The sequence below is a fragment of the Bombus terrestris genome, chromosome 15, assembly GCF_910591885.1.
Source record: "Bombus terrestris chromosome 15, iyBomTerr1.2, whole genome shotgun sequence".
Taxonomy (NCBI): Eukaryota; Metazoa; Arthropoda; class Insecta; order Hymenoptera; family Apidae; genus Bombus; species Bombus terrestris.
This window is the reverse complement of record NC_063283.1, coordinates 1,324,049-1,334,585: the sequence shown is the minus strand read 5'-3', so window position 1 is coordinate 1,334,585 and position 10,537 is coordinate 1,324,049. Positions and strand designations below refer to the sequence as shown.

The window sequence follows — 10,537 nt, the reverse complement described above, 5'->3', positions numbered from 1 at the left end:
TGATAAATTAATGATTAAAACAAACTCTTGAGTAAGAAATACTTAAGTAAAAAAGGAAACAATAAATGTACTTATTGAAAAAGAGGATAAAATTCAATGCAAATAATATGAGATTGAACGAATAATAATTGATCCAAGTGAAATATTTAATAGAAATATTCTCAGGCAATTACTTCATCGAAACGTATCTTTGAGAACAAAGAAGTAGTGAGATTTGCCTGTCGCAAAGTGTTTTCTTGCACGTGAAATTTGATACCCCTAAACGGATAAAATTCAACTCTAATATCTTCATATTTCAAATTCACACAGATTCATATATTAATTATTAATATTGTTTACGTTGTTTATATCAATTCTTCATATGGTAATATTATATAGAGATCATACTCACATATATGTATAATATTAATTATTAATGCATTATTAACACATTATCAACAACGGGACATGCACTATGCTCGTCAAAAATTCTATGTAATACAGCTAGCCACCCGTGTCGATTCGGACCTTTCATCCTACGACATGATTGAGTGACCAAAAGAACAAAAATGCATGCGACTCACCATTAAACGCGAAGAACGTTATCATCGATGTTGTTGTGGTTCAGGAGAAGTTATTATGAAGACCGTCAGTAAATAGCAATCACCGAATCCCACGCAAGAGGCGAGGACTGGAAGAAATCTGTAACAAAGCATAGAATATTACGATTTGTCCATAAAGACAATATTAATTCTTTAAAATGTATAAAATAACAAAAGATTGACGTCGATCAAACGAAAAAAGAGGAGTAAAAGCTTTAACAGAACATATTAAATATTATAGTTTGTTCTTAACATCATACTATTGATTGTTTAAAAAATTTAGGATAATGAGAAATAAAACTCATCGAACTTGAGAATAAGAACTGAAAGTAAAAAGTAAAAGTAAAATAAAAAGTAAAAACTTTGAAATGATTTTAATGACATCTAAACAAAGTTAAATATCTTTCTATTTAATTAATATACTTATATATTATTACTCAGTAACATTGGACAGTAAAATGTCTCTTAATATCGGGAAATGCCTATGAATATTCCATAATATAATTGATTTATAAAAATTGCACTCTGAATGTCTCGTCATTCGAGATGTACAGAGAGACATGTACTTTGAAATAATAAAATATGGCGTTCTTTCTTCGTCGGTTAAACACAGCTGCGCAATACCAAAAAATGCAATGCGCAGAACGTGTCTGTGATTATTGAAAAAAGTGACTAACAGCATTATTACTAGAGATTCGCGACATACATATGTAGCAAAATGTAAAAAGTATTTCAATATTTTATTCAAATATGCTTTCCATTATTTTAAAATAAATTAAATGTTACCAATTCTCCATAAGAAGCTATCGAATTCATTATCAATCATGGCGTCCTTTTGAGTTTCATGGAGTTCCTCTAATACCTCGAAGTTTTTCTTGCAATCAAACAATAATCTACGCAATAGAAGACGAAAACATTAAAATAAATGTATTGATAGAACAAATTATACAAAAATTAAACCATGACTAAGATCAAATTACATGTTTGAAGCTCGTTATTATACATATGTATGTACCAGCTAATCGCTCTGAACATCAACACTAGAATTCATCCCCGCACCGCGGTTTGCCCAGCGAATTTCGGGTAGCGGAGTGGGGCAAAGGAGACTCGCCGGCAAGTCGAGCATGCATAAACTATACTTAAGGAAATGTATTTCACTACACGTTCACTACATATGGTCGAAAAGGAAAAGGTTACGAAGAGAAGCGAGATCATTATAAATAATGTGATTTTCACAATCGATCAGTGATTTATATAAAAGAAACCACCATTTGTGTGCAAAATAAAGTGTTATCTATACTGAAATTGTGTCTCGGTTAAAGGTTAGAGTGTAAGCTATTGGTGATTCGGGCAGTCAAGTAGGAATACGAACACACGTAACACAAACGAGATATTATCGAGAATTTGTTTAATTCCGATAAAACACTCTCTGGCGAACTATTAAATAATCGTGTATTAATCAAGCAAACAAAGTAATCTATGAAAAGTGAAAAATTAGTACGTAGATGACATCACTCACTTAAAACAAAGTGACATGGAAACACCGTGCTTTCCGACAAGAAACTGGTATTTCGTCCCGCTGAATGCTCTTCTAGCTGGTTCCTGATTGGCTGAAGTTAGCTGAATCTTCTCAACTTTTCAATTGAAATCTTATGATTGAAATATTACACGTTATAAAACTACAACGTAAGTAAGTACTTACTTATTTTTTCAGACTTTTTAAATGCCCTACAAAGTCTTGCATCTCTTAAAATAACCATCCAAATTAACTTCTGTATTCTTGAAATTAAGAGCAAATACGATAAATTTGTTTGCGAAAGTTTTAATAATAGCTTAATTAAATTCTATTGAATTCTGTTTAGCAAAAACAGCTATTAAAGTCAGGTTACTTTCGATATATTGTAGAACCTCGTTTAGCCGCACCTCGTTTATATGAACAAGTTAATGTTGAACCTTTATTATCCAAACTACGATCGAGTAATTTCGTAATACGTATAAACACTTATTCCGATAATGAGTATATTAATATGTATATAAAATTCAAAATGATGATCATTCAACATATGAATTTGTAAATACATGAAATTCAAGTTCGTTTATGATATCTTCGAGGACAATGAAAATGCATTTATTGTTTTAACTGGTAAGGAAACACTGCTGAGAACTAGAACACGGGACCTACTATATTTCTCAAAAAATCAGCTGCTTTCGGCCTATTGGAAAGGCTACGTATCTTACGGAACTGTGTCACCAAAAATTACGTTATCGGATTTGTGTGGTCGGTTATGGCAATAATTTTTGTAGGATTGATTTAATTTCTCTTTTTACGAAATTTATATGTATTTCACAATTTCCTACGTAATTTCAAATGTTAATATACCACTAAATTCAAAATAAGATCCTAATCTGATTGATTTTACTAGTACTAACAAGTTATCAAATCAGACACAAGTATTGTTCCATGTAACAAATATTCAGTCAATTTCGCATCACTTTTGGCACACATTTACCCCATTAAGACGACACTAGAATACAAAACGCCGCTTGTTAATCGTCACGAGATTACACCTTATGCTTCAGCAGTGATAATGAAAACTCCGGTGGAAATGCGATAATGAGCGTCATTAACGACAAACGACGCTTTTTCTCATTCACTTCTTATTCTTGGCTATGGTTCGTTGCCTCCAATACGCCGGGTAGCCGTGCGCTGCATGTATTAATTAACAGAGTTCGACTTCCGTCGAGAGGTTGGTTTGCTCCGAATCCAATGGTTAGGAAGTACGATCAGTTGTACACCGTGACAAATCGATATCGCTTTTGAGTTGTATCCTTATAAACGGAACACTGGAAAATACAGGAAAAGTCAAAGTACTCTGTTCGGTGGATATTCGATTGTAATGTTTGAAATCTAGGTAGAAATTATCGCCATTGCTAAATGACGATTATATTAGTCACGAAAGTCTACGTACGTCTAGCGAATTTTGTTTACCTGATTTACTAATGAAATTAGAAACGCATTTTGTTATAAAGTTATTTATACTCGGATAGTTTTTAGTAACTCGTATATTTTCGCACGTAAAATACCAGGATTGTTCAGAAACACACACAATGCGATTTAGGAGGGTATTAGTGGAACTGCATAAACGATATTTTCCGTAAACGTATGCGCATTAATTATTCTTTCGATAACAAAACTAACGATAACAAAAATTATTTTATGCAAAGAAATATAGCTAACTATCATTTTAAGAAAGGTAATTTTATACGGAGTTCTACTTCCAAAAAATTGTTTATTATTATAAAATATATTTTTTGTATATAGCATACGTATATAAAGCGACATAAATGTATTATTTAATTCATAAATTAACTAGAATTTATTGAACATGTTTTTATTAATTACTTTGATAAAATATAATTAAATTATTAAATCGTAATTTTAATAGTAGATATTTAATCGCATATTCACTGGGTTAATAGTATGAGTTTCATTGTATTTTTCTAACAGCACACTCTTCGAAATGTCGTTATAATTGTATCGTATACGGAATTAAATACATTATTCTTCATTAAGCATCCATGTTATATTGTCACGCGCTTTATTTTTCAGTGATTACGTTCCAGCTGCCCATCAGCCAATTTTACATGCCAGTAATTCCTACCATGGATTTGGAAAACGATTCGCGCGATTTTAATGCCGCCACACGGCTTCGCTCAGTATTTTTCACAAATTTGTGGTTCAGTTAATTCCACAGTTTTTCGACTAACCCCGTGAAACATGACGTGTACCAAACGTGAGAATCCCAGTCTATCTGCAATGTATATACAATACTTTATTTTGTTGTTGTTGTTAGACCTATCGCCGGGTATGATACAGAATGTAAGCGGATAACCATAAAATTATAGGATGGCAGAATCGATATCGCAACAAGAACGTTTGGATAGCTAGTCCTGTAGGATTTATGAATAGATATAGGGTTTATATGATAAAGCTCTAAGAAGGGTATATCTTCTCATCTTTTAATTTATAATATAAACCTGGTTGTGTTTAAATAAAATCTTATTTCAAAACTATATTTTATTCTTATTATAAAAAAGCTGTCCTATCGTTACATGTACCCCTTTAAATAGTATAACTACGTGAAATTTTTTTCACAAGGATATGTCGGGGATATTTAAGTGTTCAAATTTTTGCTGTTAGAGCAATTCAGTGAAACACACGTGCAGTGCTTCCGCATAGCAAACCTGCATACCTCATGCAGTGACTCCATGCCGCATTATGTAATATTCACGAAACGATCTATCAGATTTTCATTGTCGTTCTTCTATATGACATAGCATTAACTTCCATGATATAAAATTTTATTTATTATAACATTACAGAATACTAATTAGTAAATTTAAAGCTCGATAAGTGCATTAATGTTTTCTATTTATTTATATATCTATTTTTATTTATAGAATATTTAAAGATATAAAACGACATAGATATTCACAATACAAGGCATATTTAAAACAAGGGATGGCTCTACAGAACCTTTAAAACATTCAATACGAAACGTTGATAATAACTCTGCCCGGTTATTCGTCGTATCCATCAAAATAGACGCTTGAAATACAATTTTTAAAGAGTGTAACTTGATTCCTCTTCGACTGTCACCTACACCTGTTAAACATTGATATGTTTCATGAACTCCTCTCGTCGGAGAACTCAATTACATTTCGATTCTCGTTCCATACGGTTTACGCATTTCATTTCTCACGTTTCGTGCAGCCACGAGATATCCTTTTTTATCTTCTGGGAGTTCCTGGCTCGTCCATCGCTTCCATTTTGGCCAGCATAACGATGAATCCGATAGCGTAACCACAACCACGCGAATGTAGGAAAATTTTGTCTAGTCTCGATCGTTTATCGGACCCAGTACGTGACTGACGTATCGATGCATCCTCCACCAATGGCTGTATAAAGTTAAATGTCAGTTGTCGAAGCTATATTTTTTTTTTAATTCCAGTATTTTGCTTCGTAATTAGCGTTTGGTAAAATAACAATGATAAATAATAAATTTACGCTTTTATTTGCAAAAATGCAACATCGTATAGGCAATTTTTGGAAATTTAACTTATTAATTACACAATTTCTATTATGAAGTACAATAATGAATAGAAACGTAATGCTTCGTTAATATGCATAACATATTCAATGTGGAGACCCATAAGACTTTTAAACGAGCATATTCCAATTTTATATAAACACGACTTTACTCACGAAGATTCTAGATACAGAATAACTACTCAATATACATTTCAACAAGAAAATTAGATCTCACAAATTTTATATTATCGGCAAAATCGGATAGAACGTCACGCACATATTCTACATTTAACACGTAAAATAACTTGAGCTGGTTTTATAGGCTATACAAGCATAATCAATAATCAGCTTCTCTTTGCTCTACATCGTTATCATAAACCAACTCATTGGATGTTAATTGGGCATAAGAGCAGCGACATGTCGCGATAAAGATTCGTTGCGTGCATGTAATCTCTAGAATATGAACGTTGAAGAATTACTTTTACGTAGGTCCTAAGCATTTAAACTCTTAGATTCTTAGGTTGAATTTTGTACGGAGTTGTTTCTCTGTACGGCAGAGTTTGACACGAATTACGCGTTGAATGGTATATTTATTTTAACGAAAAGCAACAATCGATATCTGACACTGGCATATCAAAGACAAAGACTATATATATATTCTGCCTGTATACTATTAACACTGTTATAAAACGTTGCAAGAACAAAAAAGTGTGAAGCAAGACAAATGAAATAGATCATTTAGTTCAAACAGTGAGCGAATGAGTCAGTAGAGTGAGCCACTATAGTGGTGCGTCGTAATGTAAGATGACACCTGCGAAAGCTGCTATAGTGGCGCATCGTATTTAAGAGATTAAACAGATACATAGCGGTCAAGCGAATTTAATTCCTCAAACTCGAGATATCTTTTGATATTAAAATAATGTATTCAAAAAGTAAAGAAACATACAAATCGAAAATAATTGCAGCAAGATTGATCAATTGGACCATAGACAACACTGTTTTCCATGTGATTGACATGCAGATACTTTGTGGAAGTTTTCTGAACATTTATCCATTCCTATGGTATATTTCTTTGCTATATCTTCTTAGAAGATATCCCCCAGTTTTATGGGATTTGATTCTGGCTTTTCCAAATTTGATTTTGTGCTTCACAGTGTTGTGATTTTCTGGTACAGCTGAATGTATATACCAAATAATTCATCTTCTACGTTCTTTGAACTTGGTGGTTACCATTGATCCTTAACGTGAATACAGCTAACTTATAAACACAAACTAAATGACCAATAGCAGCGTCAGTGTGTCTTGGGAAGCCTAATAAAACTATCCGTAACTAGTAAAGTGCTAGAACGCGAAAACAATTGGATAAAGCTTAAACTCGCAAGCTTCGATTAATAGTTCAAACAATCCAGGCTGTGAAAACCTCAAAACTTTCATTAGGATTGATTGACTTTCTGTGTCACGATCTAAAACCTCTGCTCCTTTTTAGTAAAACCGTAAAAAGGTAAATTAAGATAATGTAATGATATTTCCTAGCAGATGGGATTCGAATCCAGGATAATAATTTTGCCAAGACACTTTTCTTATTTTTTCGTTATTCAATTTATATTATTTTCGTTGTTAATAATACGTTATATAGATTAGTTCATCAGAGAGACCATTTACCATAATTCATTGTTCAATCTTAGAACTAGCTTGAAATCTACCGTTGCTATTCTTTCTTAAACGGGTGGTTTTTGCGCGGTGCATTAACAGCCACTCCGTCGGCTAACCGGACAAGAAACGAGACGCTCACGTTCTCCCTCTATCGCTAATTAACAAGTGTACGTTAAACGAGGGAGTCGCGTGTTTGCGCATGTCGTTTCGCTAAGGCGGCGCGCATAATGCTCGAAGCGTAAAGAGGTTCTTGCAAAGTGTCGCGAGTCGAGTCTGGTCGACTTTTGAATGGCTTTTTCACACCCTGCTACGACAGCCAACCATGCGTCCTGTTTATGGCGCGCTCGAATTAATGCGAAACCACCGACCGATTAATAGTATTTGCAGAGCGTTTCCATATGTCGTAGACCAGCTATGAAAGTGTTTCCTTTCTCTCTTTACTTTCTTGTCTTGACTCGTCTGTTTCTTTTTTCTTTCTTAGTTTTTTTTTCTAAACTATTCGTTCAGGAACGTGGTTCTTTCTCCACTCCAAATTGTCAGTGTATTTTTCTAATTTTCAATTTTCTTTGTCGTATTATTCTTTCATCTTCAAAAATAACATCGAACAAATTATTTTGACAGAAATAATGGAAAACATTTCAGAAAAGGCACTCGTTCGAAGAATCTCATAATCAAGAGTCATTTAAAAAATTGAAATTATCATTTATCGAACATATTTATCACTCATATTCATCCCGTTTCGGTGTTCGCACCCTATCGTGTAAAAATCGCTTTTTCATTCCAAACAAGCCATGAGCTCGGAGTGGCAGAAACAACTATATTTACCTTACAAAGGTTATTCGTCAACCATAGGAACCAAAACAAAACAAAAAGCGAAGAACAAAACAATGTTCGTTAAAAAAGTTCACAGCAGCATTCACCGCTGGAGACAAAGAACGCAGGATGCAATACGCTTTGGCGCGCAGCCACTTTGTTCCGTAGACGACCGATTCGGCCTGCATCGAAGTAATTAAGCGAAACAATTCAAAATCGCGACGCGATCCTGCATTGACGAAGATGATAGATTTCACGGAGTGGCACAAACTGAAACAGGCGAGCGCGTAAAACCACGAGTGATATGGAAATACGAGCTACGCGAAGGGAAGGTTAAAAATGTGTACGTACCAAAAGATGGAAATTAGAGCGTACAGATGTCATTGTGTTATTTACATGACAGACATAAACGTTAGCACAATGACAGCGATGCTAGTGGTAGCGATGTTTGAGAACGAAGAATCGAATGAAACTAAACAATATGGGTACAAATAAAAACTTCCGTTTTTTAAATAACTCTATGTAACTGGTGAGACGACGTGCTAAAACGAATGTACTTTTAATATGCTCAAACAAAAATGACATGGAGAAAGAGATAGAATTAATTAAAAAATATATGTCATGAGCTTTCCTTAACATTACCATATAAAATACAATTTTGGACATGGAAACGGTACCATCAAAAGTATTTCAAATACCTTCTGAATAAAATATGTCAATTTATTTCCATTGCGCATTACATTCATATATAATTTTACGGATTTAATTATTTAAATATAGTCTGCATATGTTGCACGAAATGGAGCTAAAATTACTTTAATATCACATTCGACGTTTTGAAATATTTATGATTTAACTTGAAATATTTATATCCGTTAGTCCATCGAGATTATTGAATTTCAATGTACGTAGGAATTTAATTAACACTTCTTTCATTATCGTTCGCTTTACACTAAGCAACGATATTTTTATTATTCATTCATTAGTGAATGGTGCAAGGTAGCAAAGCAAGCTGAAGACTATCATAATCTGTTTTAATATAATATTTGATATTATAATATCATTTATTATCTCATTCTTTGCGTAATTGTTGATCAACAACAGCAAATGCATGTTTTAAGATGAAAAAATTCATCTATTCTATCTATTCTGTCTATTCGTCTATCGAGGAATATCAGAAATAGTTAGTGAGAGCATAAAATTAATAACCAAGGCAAATAACTAAAGCAAGGATGTAGAGATAAAACAGGGATAATAACAGAGATAACTTTAACGGTGCCGTATATGATATTCTATAAGCGCTATTCACCCGTCTTCTCTTTAATCAGGATGTCAAACATCGATAAGTATGGTTCACGCACGAATGTTCAAGAATAGTGCTCCGTGTTTCAAATAGTTGCTCGAAAGCTATTGAATCAGGTAAAGTGGATTGGAATTGTCTCTATGGTTTTTTTTATAGATTCATTATCCGTTAGAACTCAACCCTCCTCTTTCAGGTATTCACATCATTGAATCTTACTCCTCATTTAATGGGATACTTCTATTACCCTATCCTACTTGTTATCCACCTTATTTCAATCGCCAGATTCCTATAAATTCGCTTTGGATCTTTGGATAACTATTGATTTTTCTTCTATGTATTCACTATTAGCAATTATCGCACTATGTTTAACTATGTTTAACTATGTTTGACGTAGCGTTACAATATCATTTTTATCCAAGTAAAATAACACTTTCTGCGAAAGTTTTCTATTTCAATAAATCTCATTGTCAGATGTAGCCATTCTTAAAATATATTCAGGAACGTCATTCAAAACCTTGAAAAACTTACACTCTTGACTTGCTCTACGTAAATTCTATCATATTTCCACAGAACTTTTATCAACCAATGTGATGATTGGCCGTTTGTTAATTTCGAGCTCCAAACGGCAGCGGATTTGTTCTCTTATGCAGGTTTAGTCGTTCTATTTATTCTACAGACCTGAGCCGAGATTAGAACACGATAATCCTTTGTTTGGATTACTTCTGAGAATTGGCACTGTGGCAGAGTCAATATTACAACTCCTTATTAATCGATATTAACGAGGCATAACTACATTTAGTTATAAGAGAAAATTTATTACATAGGATAATGGAAATCATTCAACAAAATCTTATTTGTAGTTGAATAATATATCTCGATAAAGTAGAGAAATAAATTCGTATTAATTTCTATATCAGGAAGGAATAAAATGCAAACAGATCATTGTGTTGCATTTTCATTAGAAATATTTTATATAACTACTTTTTAGACATAACTTTCTTAAAGTGGCTCTATTCATTAAAAATACATTATGTATAATGATTCCGAATATAACAGGATAGCGAATAGACAGGTAGATTTAAAAAAATACTTGCG

The 10,537-nt window shown here is 33.1% G+C and overlaps 1 long non-coding RNA gene across 1 annotated transcript; it reads right to left on the bottom strand.

Annotated features, from left to right (window-relative positions):
- Nucleotides 1-563: 563 nt before the first annotated feature.
- Nucleotides 564-1,471, bottom strand: LOC125386443. The gene is made up of 2 exons (XR_007226581.1): nucleotides 1,368-1,471; nucleotides 564-681 (listed from the first exon to the last, which is right to left on the bottom strand). It is a non-coding gene; the product is annotated as an uncharacterized LOC125386443 (long non-coding RNA).
- Nucleotides 1,472-10,537: the final 9,066 nt, after the last annotated feature.